Source organism: Sarcophilus harrisii, chromosome 3 (assembly GCF_902635505.1).
Source record: "Sarcophilus harrisii chromosome 3, mSarHar1.11, whole genome shotgun sequence".
NCBI lineage: Eukaryota > Metazoa > Chordata > Mammalia > Dasyuromorphia > Dasyuridae > Sarcophilus > Sarcophilus harrisii.
This window is the reverse complement of record NC_045428.1, coordinates 608,112,681-608,131,503: the sequence shown is the minus strand read 5'-3', so window position 1 is coordinate 608,131,503 and position 18,823 is coordinate 608,112,681. Positions and strand designations below refer to the sequence as shown.

At 38.0% G+C, this 18,823-nt stretch overlaps 1 pseudogene; it reads right to left on the bottom strand.

Moving 5' to 3' along the window:
- Window positions 1-5,531: 5,531 nt before the first annotated feature.
- Window positions 5,532-6,658, bottom strand: LOC116422734 (annotated as a pseudogene).
- Between the last annotated feature and the right edge of the window lie 12,165 nt (window positions 6,659-18,823).

The following is an 18,823-nucleotide window of genomic DNA, read 5'->3' as shown; positions in this document are numbered from 1 at the left end:
TCTAGTCTGGTTTGCAGGTGCAATAAGTAAGAGCATGGGAGAAGAAGCCTGAATTTCCCTTCTTTGGAATTAGGTTGCCTCAAAATGAGGGAGAAAAAGCTTGAATTTTTCTTCTTTGGGATTAGGTTGTCTCAAAATGAATCCAAGTCATGTTGATCTTAGAAATGAAACCCTCATATGAGAGAGCTTCCCTTTGGCTCAAAAGGGACATGCTAAAATATTCATAGCAACCCTTTCTGTGGTAGCAAATGACCACAAACAATGTGAATATCTATTTAGACATGAATTCCATGAGATATTATGTAATAAAAAGCAAACAAAAACAATTATAAATGGAAAGACTTGTATGAATGGATGTAGAACAAAGTAAGTAGGATTAGGACAATACACATTGATTTAAAAAATAGTGTAATAGGATAGGAAATACTCAATACTATGAAATAAAATTCTTTAAAATTCAGCATTTTATTTTTATTTTTTCTCAATAGTATTTCATTTTCCCAATTATTTGTAAAGATAGTTTTCAATATTCATTTTGTAAGATTTTGGAATCCAAATTTTTTCTCCCTCCCTTCCTTACCTCCCTCTTCCCAAGATAACAAACAATTTGCTATAAATTATACATGTACAATCATTTTAAACATATTAGTTATGTTGTGAAAGAGAAATCAGAATAAAAGGAAAAAGATGAGGGAAAAAGCATATATACATACACACACACACAAAAGGAAACAGTATGCTTCAGTTCCCAATAATCTCCATAGTTCTCTCTCTTGAGGCAGATGGTCTTTTCTCTTCCAAGTCTATTGGAATTTTCTTGGGTCACCATGTTTCTGAGAAGAACTAAATCTATCACAGTTAATCATCATATAACCTTGTTGTTACTGTGTAAATGTTCTCCTGATTCTGCTCACTTCACTCAGCATCAGTTCATTTAAATCTTTTGAGGCTTTTCTGAAATCAACCTGCTCATCATTTCTTGTAGAACAGTAGCATTCCATTATATTTATACATCATAACTTATTCAGCCATTTCCCAACTGATGGGTATTCACTCATTTTCCAATTTTTGCCAGCACGAAAAGAGCTGCTACAAACATTTTGCACATGTCAGTCCTTTTCCCTCTTTTTACCATCACTTTGGAATACAGGTCTAATAGAAACACTGCTAGAAAAAGGGTATGCATTGCTCTTATAGCTTTTTATAGCCTTCTGGATACAGTTCCAAATTGCTCTTCAGAAGGACTGGATCAGTTCACAACTCCACCAACAATGCATTAATACCTCAGTTTTCCTGCATACCCTCCAACATTTATCATTATCTTTTATGTTATCTTAGCCAATATAATAGATATGAAGTAGTACCCAATTTTTAAAAAATCTAGTTGGTATTGGTGCCTTTAGTTTTTGTATCACATTCATTTCATTTTATAATTAGTTTATTTTTATAAGCATTTATTATCTCTCTCACTGGTCTGCTAAATTAAAAAAAAAGATTTTTATGTTGGCCTTATCCAGAAATATACACCTTTTTGGTCTGTGTGCTTTTAAAAGAGAATGCAGGTATCTTTTGATGTGGCAGTGTTACTACTGGGCTTATATCCCAAAGAGATCTTAAAGAAGGGAAAGGGTCCTGTGTGTGCAAGAATGTTTGTGGCAGCCCTTTTTGTAGTGGCCAAAAACTGGAAACTGAGTGGATGCCCATCAGTTGGGGAATGGCTGAATAAGTCGTGGATATGAATGTTATGGAATATTATTGTTCTATAAGAAATGATCAGCAGGATGATACAGAAAGGCTGGTAGAGACTTACATGAACGGATGCTGAGTGAAATGAGCAGAACCAGGAGATCATTATACATGGCAACAAATAATATGGTATGAGGATGTATTCTGATGGAAGTGACTTTACAGTTCTCATCTATTCTTCCTATTCCTATCCTCTGCAACAAAACAGAAGATTCCATCTTCTTGGTGGTGTCCCTTCAAATAACAGAATACTTGTTCTGTCCCAGAGCTGTTCTTCCCCAGTCTAAACATCTCTAATTCCTTCATCTGGTCCTGACATGGACTCAAGGCCTTTGTCCTCTAGACATATTTCTGCTAATTACTCTTCCTTTCTCGTCTACTTTTCCAAAATGAGGTGACCCACTATACTTCAGAGATAGTTGATCAGAAAGGAGATTTATGGGAACTAGTTCAGGATATACTTTTCTTAAGAACTAATTAAATCATTTCTTTGTTTTCCATGTTAGATGGAGGCCCTTTGTTGCATTTGAAACATATCAAACTCTCCAGGACTTTTTTATTCCCAGACAAACTATTACTTACCTATATCTTCTCCATAGATGATAGCTTAATGGGGTGGAATCCAGGCTATTTGGATGATCAAATTCAAACGACAAAAATTAATGGGTAGATGAAAATTCAAGGAGGGTCTCAGATAAGATACTCTATGATTGCAGTATTCAACTTTGTTAACTGGGAAGAAACAAATTTTTAGAGCATCTATGCTTTTATAACCCCATTTTACAGATGAGAAAATTAAAGTGGACAGAAATTAAATGATTTTCCCAGAGTAATACAGATAGTAAATGTTGAGGGAGGTTTGAACTTAGATCTTTTGGCTCCCTTAAATATTATTATTCCATGGTTAATAATTTCTTGGTGAACAAAATGGTAAACTACTCCAGTATCTTTGCCAAGAAAAGCCCAAATGGGATCATGAAGAGTCAGACATGACTGAAAAAAACTGACAAGTAATTTCTAGGAGTACTCCTGATTATTTAGCAAGAAAGGAGGATCCCTAAGCTAAACATCCAAGGGTTGACTTTTCTTCCTACCAGATGTCAGATCCACAACGAATACACTAGTAGATAGCAAGTAAATCCATTTATCTAAGTTGATATCAAAGCAGAAATCAGGGGAAGTATACTTAGGAGAACATATACCAGGTATTACAGAGTGAATGAGCTCTCACACTGGGAGAGTTAATGAAGAGAGAATTCCCCAAAATGTCTAGAACACTAACCTGGGGATAGGTGTATTACATAGAGAGTGCTAGTTCTTCTGACATTAGTGTCTTCCTGTGTTATGGGACTCACCTGCTAGTGGCTGCTGGGGATCTAATTCGGACTAGCAGAATAGATTGCGTCATGTGAGAGGATGGTAATGATACAAGGAGACAGAAAGGCAGTTGTATTCTTTGACTTCTTTTTTTTTAATTTTTAAAGCGCATTTTTCAAAACATATGCATGGATAATTTGAGAACAATGATCCTATTCTCTGACTTCTAACCTCTTACTTCTGATTTATTTCATGCCCTATACCAAGTATATATTTTTAAGCACAGCATGGTTTTGTTGTTTAAAGAAAAGCATATATTTCCCCCTTTTAAATGTTAAAATATATGTTAAATCCAATATATGTATACATATTCATACAGTTATCTTGCTGTACAAGAAAAATTGGATCAAGAAGAAAAAAAAACCTGAGAAAGAAAATAAAATGCAAGCAAACAACAACAGAAAGAGGAAAATGCTATGTTGTGGTCCACACTCAGCTCCCACGATCCGTCTTTGGTGTAGATCTTCTTCACTCACCGAACAATCAGAATTGGTTTGAATCATCTTATTGTAGAAGAGAGCCGCGTCCATCAGATTTGATCATCATATAGTCTTATTGTTGCCATGTATAATGATCTCGTGATTCTGCTCATTTCACTCAGCATCCGTTCATGTAGGTCTCTCCAAGCCTCTCTGAAATCATCCTGTTGACCATTAATATTCCATAATATTCATACACCAAAGTTTGACATTCAGCCATTCTCCAGCTGATGAGCATTCACTCAGTTTCCAGTTTCTGTCACTACAAAAAGGGCTGCCACAAGCATTTTTGCACAAGCACCATCTGCTTCAGTAAATTTGTTTTATGACCTCCAGAGAGATATCTCTGACTCTTTGGGTTAGTTAGTTAGTTAGCCTGTTAGCTCTCCTCAAAGAGGAAGATAAAGATTGTAATAACAAACGTTCCTTTAGTTTTTCTAGTGTGCTGTGATTCACAGCTGTGGGGGCTTTGGAGAACCGACCTGCCCTTAAGATACAGTCCCTTTTAACCTTTTACTGGTTTTCTGGGTTCCACCCTTAAATGTGGTTCTCAGCATTCCCGAAGCCTTTTTCTCTCTTTAGCGACTTGAAGAGAAGTAAGAATGGCAGACAAAGTATATATAAAGTGTTTACTGCAATATCTGGCATATAGTAGGTGCTTTATATATGATTATTTCCTTTGTTAGGAAGCCTAAATCCAGAAGGACCCGAGTTCAAATTTGACCTTAGTTATTTATTATCTGTATAATCTTGGGCAAGTTATTTAACTCCTGTCTAGTTTTCTTAATTGTAAAATGGGAAGAATAATAGCAGTTGCCTCACAGGATTATTGTGAGTTTCAAATGAGATATTTGTAAATTGCTTAGTATGATACCACGCACACAGAGGATGTTTAATAAATTCTTGTTCCTTTCCATTTCCTGCTCTTCAAAGCTAGAAGCCAAAGTAACCTTGATTTCTCCTCTCCTGTTCTCACCATCTTTGCCTCTTATACAAGTGCAGGTTACTGAATAATTAATCTCTAACAATGAAGATGAGGCCCATGTAATTGCACTTGAGCCAAGAATTACCCAGAATATAAGGCGTGGGGAGATATAGTTTTCTTCAATTGGTGCCATATGTAAAAGAGATTAGATGGCATCTGGGTGTCTCCTAAGGGATGAATGAACCTAAATGAATGACAGTTTAGCTTGATGGACCCTTTAAAGTTGCACAAAGCCATGTGTCATGTGAGAGGATGATAATGGTACAAGGAGACAGAAAGGCAATTGTATTCTTTGACTTCTTTTTTTAATTTTTAAAGCTTGTTATTTTCAAAACACATGCACGAATGATTTGAGAATTATCCTGGTGTCAAAGGTAAGGAAAAACTTAAAAATCAGTGGTAAGGGCTGCCCCTGGAGAGACAGGAAGATCCTTAAATGAAGGTGCTGAAAGAGGGAAGGCTACAAGTTATGGGTGTTGCAAATGGTATTTTTGTTTTGCTATGCATTAGATTAGATAGGTCTTATGGCTTTTTAAAAATTTTAATTTAATTTATTTATTTAGTTATAGCTTTTTATTTACAAGATATCTGCATGGATAATTTTTCAGCATTGACAATTGCAAAACCTTTTGTTCCAACTTTTTCCCTCCTTCCCCCCACCCCCTCCCCCAGATGGCAGGTTGACCAATACATGTTAAATATGCTAAAGTATAAGTTAAATACAGTATACGTATACATGTCCAAAGAGTTATTTTGCTGTACAAAAAGAATCAGACTTTGAAATAGTGTACTATTAGCCTGTGAAGGAAATCAAAAATGCAGGCAGAGGCTTTACCAATTTAATAATCTGGTTTTCTCAGGAGGCTAGTGACAGGTGCCTTCCACTTGAATTCAAGCCCTGACTCTATTTTCAACTGTCTTCTTTCTGTGAATTTGGAGCTAGTTCAAATAGCTACATGAGGATTCTGGATCTGTTTTGACACTTCTGGCTTAAGATCATTTAGTGAATTTTTCTGTTTGACCAAAGCCTGGAAAGAGATTAGGGACTGGGTATTACTGTAGTCAGGTTCATTATGAGGACTTTTCCTCCCATGGACAGCCCTATAGTACTTCAGGATTTGTGAGTCACTGCTGATCAGCACAAAGGGACTAACCATTGGGAAACAGGAAGCTAAGAAAGCAGAGCTATGCAGCAGCCAAGGTCTAGGTGTCCTTAAGTGCATACGTGCTGCCAAGATTGAATTGAGCAAGTAAAAAGTAACAAAGGTGCTCACCAGCAGGAGGATCATCTGAGTGGCTCTGGTCTCTGGGGAGGCTCTAGGGAGAAATCTGTCAGAGTGAAACTGCTGGACTCTCTTGTGGTGCTCATACAAGAGATAAACCTTGTAGCCACTGGTAAAGCTGATGAAGGTCATACACACAGCATCAGGCAGGGAGAACACAATTGCATGGGTGGGACACTAATAGGAGTCACAGTAACAGAACATAACCAGAATTCTTTTGTCTCTGAGGTGTTTCTGGTGCTCCTTGGTCCTTTAAGTTTCTCAAGTAAAATAATATTTTGCAGCACGGAGAAAATCCAGCAAAAGAGAATAGAAGGATTATGTATTTTAGGATTCTGATTTTAAACTTTATGAACCTGGAGTTCTGGGGACTGATGATGATGGCCTGCAAACCACTCAGGAGGCAAGTTATGCTAAGGGAAAGCCCCGACCTACTCTATGAAGGTAGAATATAATTTTACAGCCAATATCATCCAGAAAAATTTTCACACCCAAAGTTACCAATCCCTGAAGGAAGCCCTTGGAGAAGTACCAAGGAGTTGGCCAAAGTCAGCTGGGAGAGAATGAGATCTATGGGCCTCAGCCTCTGACCAGTGAAGAACAAGAAGCTGAAGAGATAAAGTAGGAAGAGGTTTCCCTGAATCCCGATTCCTGTCTGGGCCAAGAAGACAATGCTCAGGAAAATATCCATAGGAATCATGTTCTTGATGTGGTGAGCAGAAGAATTTCAGTCTGAGCCTGATGTACCTGGAGAGAAACACAAGGACTTTATGCCATCTTATTCTCACCTGAGAAGAACCCAAGACATGACTCCTTCCATGCTTTAGACAAAGTCAGGGATTTCTCTGCAATGACTCTGCTTGTGTGACTTAAGGATGCCTTCTGTCATTTACACATTATTGGATCATAATATTTATTTTTTAGCTAAAATGAATAGGCTCAGCTTTCATGATCTGATTTGTACAACAAATCAAGAGAAAGTGGTTAATGTTTTGTTTCTGGCTTAATTTTCTGCTCTTCCTGATCTCACTTAAGGAAACTTACCTTGGAAATTGGTAGCCGTTCTGGCTCAAACTCCCTCCCTCAGAACTGGTCCCCTGCCAATTTATTTTGAACTTACAGTCCATAAATTACCTTCCCATCTTTTCTAGACACACTCCTTTCTTTCTAGGCACAATTGTTTCATGTTTCCCTCCTAAATTCATGTGATATCATTTTAGATTCCAGGTCTAAGACTTTATATTTAATTTTATGAGATTCAACCCAATGAATTTAGAAAAGACTAGACAGGCTCAGATACTAGGCTGAATCAAATAAAGTGAAATTTCCAGTGCAAGTGCAGGTTCCCTTTGGAGGAAAGGACATACTTTTAAAAATGATGATTAAGAATAAGGAGAGGACTAGCTTTTAAGGGTATAGTAAAGAGTATTTATTCCCTCGGGTGCATTAGGAAGATGAAAAATAAGATAAGAAGTCAAGATTATGATCCTACCCCTTTCTGGCTCACATTTCTTCCTTTGTTCTTTGTGTCTACCAGAAGGCAAAGTCTTTGTTTCTGTTCTTTTTTCTGGACAGTGCAAATCCTGTCTCCTAACTTGATAAGAGAAAAGATGTGACTGCTATAGTTACAGGAGAGTTTTCTGAAAAAGATCTGATTTTTTTATGTATTGGCAATTCAATATGAATCATTAGTGTATGTCAGACAAAAAGCTAATGCAATCTTGGGCTACATTGATTAATAGACTCTAGACTTGTGCCTGTGGGGACAGTGATAATTATGCTCTGGTCTCTGCATTTTTGGAAGGATGGTGAAAATATATAGAAGATGGCAGTGGGAACTCTAGATGGTCTCCCATTCATGCTTTTGTAAAGCATAATTACAAAAGTAGATGCTTCTGGAGAACACAGGACATAAGTGAGACAAGAAAGCTGTTTTCAAAGGTTTCCTTGTTGTTTCCATTTTCCTTGACTTCTGATAGAGAAGCTCTGATCAGCCATTGTTATTCTTGGGATGTCTAAATCTTCTGATTTTTGATGTTCTCAATATTTTTTTCTAAACAAGGAAGGGGAAAGGGAAGACTCAGTTCTTGCCCTCCTCTAGTGATTTCCTTTCAAGGATTTGCCTGGAACCACTCCACAATTAGGCTTGCCTGCAACTGGCAAATTGGATTCTGAAATGGGTTGCTGTTTTATTTAATCCCTCAAGAATATGCTGATTTTTCTTTAGCCAATCCCAATATTCTTCCTGCATAGTCTGATCCCAATTTATCCCACAGCTCAAAACATTTCCTCCTTCCAAATAAGTTAAAGATTTTTTGTACCTATTCTATACTTTTGGTTAGTTGCTTAATTAATTCAGTAGAAATGGCTGGAATTATACCTGTTGGTAACCTTTTACATCTTTGATTGATTGATTCAACTAGGAAGTCTGAACCTCCTGTATTTGACTCCTGTTATTTTTGGCCTTTGTTTTGAAAGAGGACTATGCCATTTTGCAGGTGATACCATGAGATGCAAATGAGTAAGGGTGAATTTTTCAAAGTTTCCAGCCTCCTCCAGAGCCATCTGGGACCAGTGGCAAGATCTAGATCAGGAAGACTGGAGATGGTCCTGGATGGTGATGGTTTGGGATGCACTGGGAGCCCAGGGCCTTTTGTGAAGTACAGGCTAGCTCTCTGGATGGCCTCAGGATTAGCCAGAGTCAGGATAAATCAAAGTCCTTGGTCTTTAGGGAAAAGTGAAAGAGGCAGCCAAGCAGAATCTTGGATTCTCGAGTCCAGAATCACCAGCCTCTCTCCTCATCCTGCTGCACCCTGCACCCTCACACCCTACCCTCAAATCCTTGTCTACAATTATCTTAACACCAAACAGTGAGCAGAGCCATTTACACAAACATATGCTATAGAGTTGTCTCACATCGAATAGGTAATTAGCCTTAAGTGCTCATTGTCTGATTCAAGCACACCTTTTTCAGAGTTTCAGCCCTCTACACCTTTTTAAGTGAAAATCTTTCCCAGGTTTGACTTAGGTGTGATTAGTGTGAGGCAGTTACACAAGCATCTGCAGGACTGTTAAGTGAGAGAGGAAGTACAGTTGTTGTGTTTGGCATTAGAGGACAGAGGCAGGACATTGGATATAAGGTTCAATGGCCCCTTAGTAATAGAATTCTTCTTGTGGGAAGCTGTCAAAGAAAACAACCCCCCCCCTTGGTGTGCTATCCTGAAGAAGATGTTCTTGTTCATGTATCTTCTGGAGTAAAGAGCTGCCCAACTCTTTGAGATCCCATGATGGCTCTAAGCATGAAATGTTGTAAAGAACCTTGAGTTAGCAGATCCTGTCCCCAACATTTCCTATGCATATGATCTTGGGTGAGCATCTTAACCTATTCAGATCTTAGTTTCCTTATCTATAGAAACTCAGAGAGTTAGTATGGATGACTTCTGACATCTCTTCCTCTTCTAGATCTATGATCTTATGATCTCATGGTGAAATGTTCATGATAAAGGGTGTGTGACACCTACAGAAGATATGGAGATACATCCTTTTACTTTACCCATCATCAACAAGGGTTTATTAAATACTTGGAGATGCAACTGATGCAGAAAGAAAAAAGGTAGAAATGTTCTTGATCTCTGAGATCACTCTTCAACTACCATAAAAAGGAATCCCATGATATGGTCGGTCCCCTATTGCTAGAGATCAGTCAATAAACATTTATTAAGACCTACAATGTGCCAGCTATTGTGAAAAGCACTAGAGTCAGGAGATCTGCTAAGAGAATAGCAGACTAGGAGTGGAATGCCTCATGGGCATCTGAGATAAGAAACTAGAAAAGAATAGTTGGGTGCCATCATGATTTGTATATGGTACAAAGTTTTGAGAGGTTACTGAGATAATATTCTATCTGAGAGTGGAAAGCTACTACAACTACCTATCAATAGCCAAACATCTATTAAGGATGGTGTTGCCAGGCATTGTGTTAGGTGCTAAGGATACAAATATAAAGTCAAGAACTTAACTTTATATGGCAAAGATCATCAAAGAGAGAATTGAAAGACAGTGTCAACAAGGCAGTCATGCCTGAGATGCTCTGAGAACAATGTAGAGCTACTCTCATACAGACAGGCTGCCAGAATAAAGGCCGATGGAAAAAAGACCAGAATAAAGAAACTGAGAATCTCCCAATTTTAGTCATGGCCAAAGGAAAAAAGAATGCCTGTCAAAACATATTTGTCACCCAGCACCACCTCTTACTAGGTCTGTACCCCAAAGAAAAGAAGGAACAAGAGAGAGAAGCTGAGAGAGGGATAGAAGAAGCACACAGACCCTCCCCAAAAAACCTCCACTTGCTTTGCCTTCTCAGACTCCCTTTTCTCATTCAGAATACTGGTAATGCTCTTTTTCTGAGAGGGCCACAGATGCCACACCAGGATCCCTACTGTGGTTGGGTCTTATCATCGGAGCTCTGGGAGCCTGGAGGGAAAGGCTGTAGTGATGGAAGAGACTAAGCAGTAGGTGTGGATATCCTGAGAGCTCTAGTTACAAGCTTGCCTAACCTGGAGACCAGCCCATAGGATCATCTTCTTGCTGGAAGGAGCACTGACATTCAGCAACCTCCTGGGTATCTGAGCAACCTATCAAGGATCACATGCTTACCTCAAGGTGTAAGGGAGGGGCTAAAAAGGTTCCCTAAAATGTCTGCTTACCCAACTCTGGCCTAATTACCATTGCAGATGGGGATCCCACCCTGCGTCAAAATGCTAAAATTGTACAAAAACTTCTGCAAAGTTGATTCTGCTCACCATTGGTACGTGCAATGTGCACACACTGAAAGCAGAATTGGATTAGCTTTAAAAAAACAAAAACAAAAAAACATCATGATATGTGCAAAGTCAGGAATCCACCCCAAATGATCATAGGGATTATTCCCATCTAACCTGTGATAGACCATTCTGAGATAGTATTGTTCCAATCAGTCATAGTATTGTAACTCCATATTGTAACCCCACTCTAACAGTCATGTCACTTTGATCTTTGAGAACTAAGAGCAACAATAACCAACCCAAAGAGATTAAAAAGCAAAAGGCCCCATTTTATAAAAACAGAATATCTCTTTTGTAGTGGCAAAGAATTGGAAATTGAAGGGATGCCCATCAATTGGGAAGGCTGATTGTTCTAGGTTAAACAACTTATCAAAATTTTGAGATGCATTTAATTCAGTCATCAAGGAAAGAATAATATCTTTATGATCATACATTAACCAAATAAAAAGAAGAGGCCTATGAATATCTATTAAATCTATTAAATTAATATCTATTAAAATTAGAAAACCAACAAATGTAAAATAAGCACAGAAGAGGAGATACAAAAGTTTAGAAGGAAAACAAATTGGAACCCCCACCCCATAATTTGATAAACAAGACTAACATTTTTAAGACTAGTGACATTGGGAACACTTAGGTAATCTGATTGAAAAGAAGAGCAGAAAATCAAATCAATACAATAGTAAATTAATAAGCTAAAATCATAAGAAAATCAAAAGAAAAAATCAGAACAAATCTCAGACAATAGTCTAACAAAATACAAAATAGAAAGGATGTAGGGAATACCTTTAAAAATAAAAAAAGGAAGTCCTGGGAAGAATTCATCCTGGGAAGATGGAATTATAGGGGAGGAAGGATATTCAAAAGTGATAAAACAGTTGAGGCTGATGGCAAAGTCTAGAATGCCAGAAACAATTTGTTTAGTAGTTTTCTTATTTGATCTTTCTTATATACTTTCTTTAATTTTCAAGATGCCCTTTTGGTGTTTATTTTGGGTGTATTTATTTGTGGTCTTGCTAATTTTAGAAAATTCACCAATCACATATTTTCCCTTTTCCTATTATCTATTTTCTTATTTCTATTTTCTTAATGCATGTTTTCAGAGATGGCTCTTGTCCTCTGAGAAATGAGTTAGCTGCATCTGGGAAACTCAGGTAAGATGTATGATTGTTATCAATCTCGTATACATAGTTATTGTTTCTATGCTTTCTTCTTTAACCAGTTATTAGGATTGTTAATATTCAGTCAATTTAGTTTTGTGTTTTTTGTATGTGTTAATGTTTCCTAGTTATGCTCACTTTCTACCAGGTCAGATAAGTCTAGGTTTGTCTGAAATCATCCTGCTCATCATTTCTTATAGGACAATAATATTCCATTATCACTCATATACTACAGCTTGTTCAGCTGTTCCTCAATTGATGGACATCCCCAATATCCAATTCTTTGCTACCACAAAAGAACTGTTATAAATATTTTTGTACATTTAGATCCTTTCCTTCTTATATATTTTGGGAATACAGACCCACCAATGGTAATAGTGGATCAAAGGGTATGTAGTTTTATAGCCCTTTGGGCATGGTTCCATGGAAATATTCTTGAGTGGGACTATTATCCTATAAATATAGTAATATAGTAACTAAGTAATGTAGTAGATCAGGTACTAGGACACAGGAAGACTGAATTAAAATCTGACTTCAAACATTTTCTAGCTATGTGAACCTAGGAAAGTCACTGCTAACCTCATTTTCCTCAATTATAAAATGGGGATAATAATAGCACTTACCTTTCAGGGCTGTTGTGAGAATAAAGTGAGATAATAACAGTAAAGCACTTGGCACAATTCCCAGCATACAGTGGGTACTTAATAAATGCATGTTTCCTTCCCACTTGGATTCCCTTTTACTCTGCTGTCCAGCCTTTCTCCTCCAGAAAAGTTATCATGTGATAAACCATGCTGTAAGAATCCGAGACAGAAGGAAGAATAGTTTTAACTACCAATCGTTCCCAGGAGTACAGAGGCAGTTATTTTTAACCTGATAACAATAGAATAGTTGTTTATTATTTTCCTGAGGCACATGGCCAAGTTATAATCAGGACATATCAAAGTGGATTATCGCAACTTATTTCGAATGACTCACTTTGGCACAAATGGCATTGTCAGAAGGAAGCTGAAAAAAGTTATAAAAATTATGAGGTAAGAAAGTGAAGGCCGAGGAGACACATGTTTTCTTTTAATTACACTAGGAAAGTAAGATATACAGAAGAAAAACTGAATTGAAAAATGAACAGCTCAGTAATCAGATACAAAATCCCAAAGATTTGGTATATGGACGAGTCTCTTGTAACTTTTAGATCCTAGGAGTAAAGGCAAACAATTTCTGCATCCTGAGGGGTGAGAATATAGATGAATATTCTGATCACATACAGGCCACCACCTTTAGCTAATCCTTGAGAAGTTCAAACCTGAAACATCAGTAACATACATTAGAGATTGAAATTTTCCTATAAAAATAAAAGCTGGTGAGCCATTTTGGGGGGATAACACGTCATCTGGGATTTTGAGACTTAGAGTCTATCTTGTGATATTCTGACTCCACTCTCACCCCCACTGGCTGATTAGAGTCTTCAGGGCCCTCATTAATTCTGAACACACAATTTGAAGTGTATACCCAAGGAACCATAATACCTTCTCTCTTCACTATTGCTCATTGTCTTGGCTGGTTATATAAAACATCCTCCAACAAACCTCATTATGATGGGTTCCTACCCATCATACTGTTTTCCCCTCTGGTCTCCTATCTATATTATAACAAAATCATTCACATGAAAAGCACTTGCTACTAATTGTAGGCAATTGTATGATACAGGATCATAGGGTCATTGACTTAGAACTAAAAGGGAACTTTGTGACTGTTTTATTTTACACATCATGAAACTAAGGCAGAGTAAGCTAGTAAGTACCAGAGATGGATTTGAACTCTGGTCCTCCTGACTGCAAGTCCAGTTCTGTATGCTGACTTCTACTATGAGAAATTAATTTCCTTTCCTTTCCAATCATTCCCACAGCCCTCCAACGAACAACGATTCAGATCACAGTGTATAAGATCAGCAGTGGTCTATAGTTACACAAGGAAAGAGGCTGTGGTAGAGTTCACACACTTTATTTAATATACCTTTCCATTTTCTCTTAATGTCTCATATGATGTGAAAACCGAGTTTAGATCTGGCTGCAGATGCCTCCTAAAGAGTTGGGCTCAGGTTTCTTTGTAGTAAATGGTGACAGTAGGGACCCAATGTAACAGAGGAGTGTTAGAACTCAGGGCAGATAGTTTGTAAAGTGTTTGTGCCTAGCACATGATAGGCTAAATAAAGAGAAAGTGGACCAAGCTTCTGTAGCTGAATCCTGAAGCTCTTTCCCTCAAATTTATTCATTTATTTATTCCATTTAGTTTTTGAGTAGGTGAAAGAGGAAATTCTTTGCCTCAGTTGCTACCTGGTCTTAATCATTGAAAGTTGAAGATCAGGATTTCAAAAGGTCAAGATCTCCCATTGCATCCAGAGTCATTCAATTGTCCTGATCTGTATCTGGACAGTGGACCCAGATGGTTCTGGAGGGAAAGTGAAGCAGGTGATTTTACTCAGCCCTCCCTGACTTAAATCCAACTCACCTGCATGCCTTGGCGTCACCTCCCTGATGTCATGGACCTCTTTGAGAAGGAAGGAGAAATTTCAAGATGTATATGTATATCTAACCAATAAAGCAGTATAAAAGAGGATCAACAGTATAAGAAATGGCAGAAGGATGTAGACTGGGAAAAGAGAAAAGTTATAGACTTCAGAGGACTTTGAACAGGGAGAGGAAAGAGAACTAAGCTGATTTAGAGGTGCAAGAGAAGTACCCATCAGAACGATTATTTCTCAGATGCTGAAGAAAAAAAAATCCCCTTCCCTGCTTCAGAGGCTTTCCTCCCTGCAGCATACAAACAACTAGCATCCCTTTCTGTATTTCCCTCCACTTCCTGACTGGACATGCTCTTTCCCTGAGCACAGAATATTTTGGCTGAGGATGAAACATAGAAACTCACCTCAATTCTTTCTCTGTTTTGGGGCTGAGGATGACTCCAGCAATGAGTGCAGACTTTGGTTTGGTTATGAGTGTGTGCATATATGGGGGACACATCCAGGTCTGTTTTTATAAGATAAGACATGATTCTCTGATCTGATCTGCCCCCAGAGTAGTAATCATGTCTCTTGAAAAACACATGTCTGCATTTCCCTAGGTGCAACTCATGAAAGCAATTACAGCTGATTAATCAGTATTCTTCAACAGCAATTACCAATGAATATTAAAAGTGTCAAGGAAATAGAAGGAGCAGCAAGGAAAGAAACTTTCTTGTACTCTGAGGGAGAGAGTGATATGAAAATGGGTCAGGTAGGACTAGAGATCATCTTACAATGATTAGACTTGAGAAATAAGGACCTCTGAATCTGTGTCTGTCCATTAGATTTAGGGATCATTCCCTGAGTGCTCCCAGGCCCAGTGTGTGTCCCCATTGAACCCCTTAAGAGGATTTTTCTTCTTACTTAGTGTTATCCCAAGTACTTATAATGTTCTCAAATTCCTTGAAGTGTTTGAGACCCCTTACTTACCCTCAACCTGGTTCATCCTGTCTGCTGAAAGATCTCAACTACTCAGTGCTGATGGAGTCACAGTACTTAGTGATAAGGACATGATACTAGAGAGATGGGTTGAACCCTTACATGGGGTTCTCAACAGACCATCATCAATCAACACTGAAGTCAGTGACCATTAACCTTAGTTTGAAATGAATCCTTCCCCAGCTGAGGAAGAAATATTGAATGCCATTCGGCCACTTTTAACTAGTGCTGATTCTATACCAGGTGAGATTCACAAAGTGGGATGTCCAATGATCATATAAAAGCTGACTGAATTTTTTTTCCCTGAGGCAATTGGGGTTAATTGCCCAGGTCACACAGCTAGGAAGTATTAAGTGTCTGAGATCAGATTTGAAGTCAGGTCCTTCTGACTTCAGGGCTGGTGTTCTATCTACTGCACCACCCAGCTGCCCTGACTGAATTTTTTAGATCATGTAGCAAGAGGAGGTGTTAGAATTCTTAAAAAGTGATGTCAGTTGTTTAATTTTAGCATCGTGCTTAGCAGTTCTCTAGTTCAGAGTTCACACCTTTAAGAGTTCACACATTAGCTGTGGAGATTCACAAGTCAGAAACCCACAATCCCACTCTCGGAGGAGTCAACCTTGAGTTCTCACCTCTAAAAGAACACATAAAAGTACAAGCACTAGAGACTTGGAGAGATGGAGAAAGCAGGAGTCAGTTGAGGAGACTGAGAGCCAGAATTCAGTTGGGAGATTCAGAGCCAGGATTCAGAGGGAGCTGGAGGCTGAAGCTGAAGCTGGAAGAGAAAAAGGACAAGCTGCAGGAGCTCTTGGAACCAAGGAGGGAGATAGGCCTCTAAGAAAACTAACCAGGCTATTTTGGAAGAGATACTAAAGGATCTGAACTTTTAACTCCTGGCTGCATTTGAGGTGATTATTGAATTGAACTGAAACTAAGGCTGCCTCCAGAAGCCCCCCCCCCCACCTCCCGAGAAATCTGTTCCCAGAGAATGATCATATTTTAGAAAAAAGAATATTACAAAGAGGTTATGCCCCAGGAGTTCAAGGATGGCTCCACTGTCCATGTCTAAAAAGGTAAAGGAAGAGATTATCCTGTGGCAATCACTAGGGGAAGTCTCTCTTAATCATCACTGGCAGGATTCTTGCCAGAGTCCTTAATATCATATCCCACATCTGCAGGAAGCTCATGTAACTGAGAGCCGGTCAATATGGTATTTGCTGTCTGACAACTCCAGCAGAAATGCCAGAAGCATAACAGAGGTTTAAATACAACATTTGTAGATCTGACCAAGGCCTTTGATACTGTCAATTGTGAAGGCTTATGGAAAATTGTGTCAAAATTTGCTTGCCAAGAGATCATCAGTATAGTACATAGATTTCATGATGGCATGCTTGCCTGGGTTCTGGATAATGGACACAGCTCCCAAGCTTTCCCAGTCACCAATCAAGTGAAGACCGTGTCCATACTCCCATGCCTTTTAGCATGATTTTAGCCATGTTGTCAAATACCCTCGATGAGGACAAACATTAAAATCAACTTCCACACTGATGATAAATTTTTCACATTGAAAAGGCTACCAGCCAAATCTAAAGTGGAGGGAATATTGGTGTAATGCCTGAAAGCAATTCAGAAGACAGCTTATGTTGAATGAAAGCTTCTGAGCTGCTCTGTGAAGATAGAAAACAATTTTACAGCTAATTTCATCCAGGAAATTCACCAGTCCCAAAACTGTCATTGTCTGAGGGATGCCTTCTGAGAGAAGTCTGAGGCAGTTAGCCAAAGCCAGTTGAGTGATAATGGTATCTATTCATCTTATCCTATGTCCACTGAGAAACAGAAGGATGAAGAGACAAATAAGGAGGGAATTCCCTAAAACCCCAATTCCTGTCTGGGAGAAGAAGGCAACACTCAAGATTAACTTTTAGATTTCATCATAGTGGTGTCTTGATGATCACCAAAGTCAGAGAGACCTAAAGAAAAATAGAAATTGATATTCATGAGAGACCTAAAGAAAAATAGAAATTGATATTCACGATCATTCCTTTCTCAGTCCCCCATCTTAATAGATTCTGTTGGGAAATCTTTTTCTGGTCTTAACAGTTCTCCATACTAATACTTGGAACAAAGCTCTCAATCTATTGCTCAAGAAAGCACAAGTTGGCATTAAAGTTTGCATATTGTTTATTCTTTTCTAAGCAGTTCATAAATTATTTAAATAATCATTCAGATAACTCCAATCTTCTTGAATCGGAGTTCAAAGGATTTACAATCTGTAACAATACCAGCGTTGGTTTGTGTGTGCTCTCTTTTCTGTGGGAATGTTAGAATGTAGACTTCTAGATTCCAGTGATTTCAATTTCACATTCCCCTTGAAGCAGCTATTAGAAGTATTGGATAATTAATAGATGTTAAGTGCCACATTTAACAAGATGGGTGGATAAATAAATTATTTTAGGTATGTATTTGTTTCTTTATATGAGAAAGAGAAGAGGGAAGAGGAGAGCTAAAATTCTCATATCTTCCACATTCTCACTCTTCTAAACCTTTAAATCTAACATGATAACTATTCTTCATTCAAGATATTGAAACAGCTGTCTTTTCCCAAGGCATTTTTATTTAAAATTTCTCTTCCTTATATTTCCTTTCCCTGGAAAAACAACCATTTCTTTATACCAAATATATATAATCAAGTAAAATGAATTCAGGTACTATCTATGCCCAAATTTTCCATTCCAAATCCATCATCTTTGCTAGTGTGTGGGTAGCATTTCTAATAGGACTCCTTGCTGTAAGTCTCTTTTCTCCCCAGTCAATCATCTGTCAAAACTGTCCCATTGATATCCCTAAATGTGTTGATATGACAACATTACTTTCTTGCTTTGAATTATTTCTTACTGCCTATAGAGCAAAAGTTAATCATCTCTCTTCAATTAACAAGTATCTTCATACTTAAATCCCTAATTTACCTTTCCATATTATTCCATGGTATTCTTTTTCATACAAATTCCATTCATGTCAAAGTTGCTTCCTACCTTTTCAACTTCCTGACCCTCTTCTTTTTATTGGTAAATTCTTCCAGAAATCTTCATTTTGAAGAAGGCCCAAGTTACATTTTTCTGGGCTGTTTTGTCTCTCTGCAACTTATCACTATCAACTTTCTTCCTACTCAGAAACTTGTTAATTGTGTTGACTTTCTTTTACTGGAAATTTCCTTCCATTCTATAGTTCCCTTCTCCATTTGTGACTTCTTCCTGGAATCTTCACCTTGAGGAAAGTTTCAGTTTGGCCAGCCTTCATTATCCTAGCTCTTGCTTCTTAGCTCCTGTATTCTTCATACCAGGAAACTCTTTTCCCCAATTAAAAAAGCATTTATTTAAGGTTTTGAGTTTCAATTTTTATCCCTTCATTTCTTTGCCCTCTGTGAGATGGTAAGCAATCAGACATAGATTATCCATGTGCAATTATGTAAAT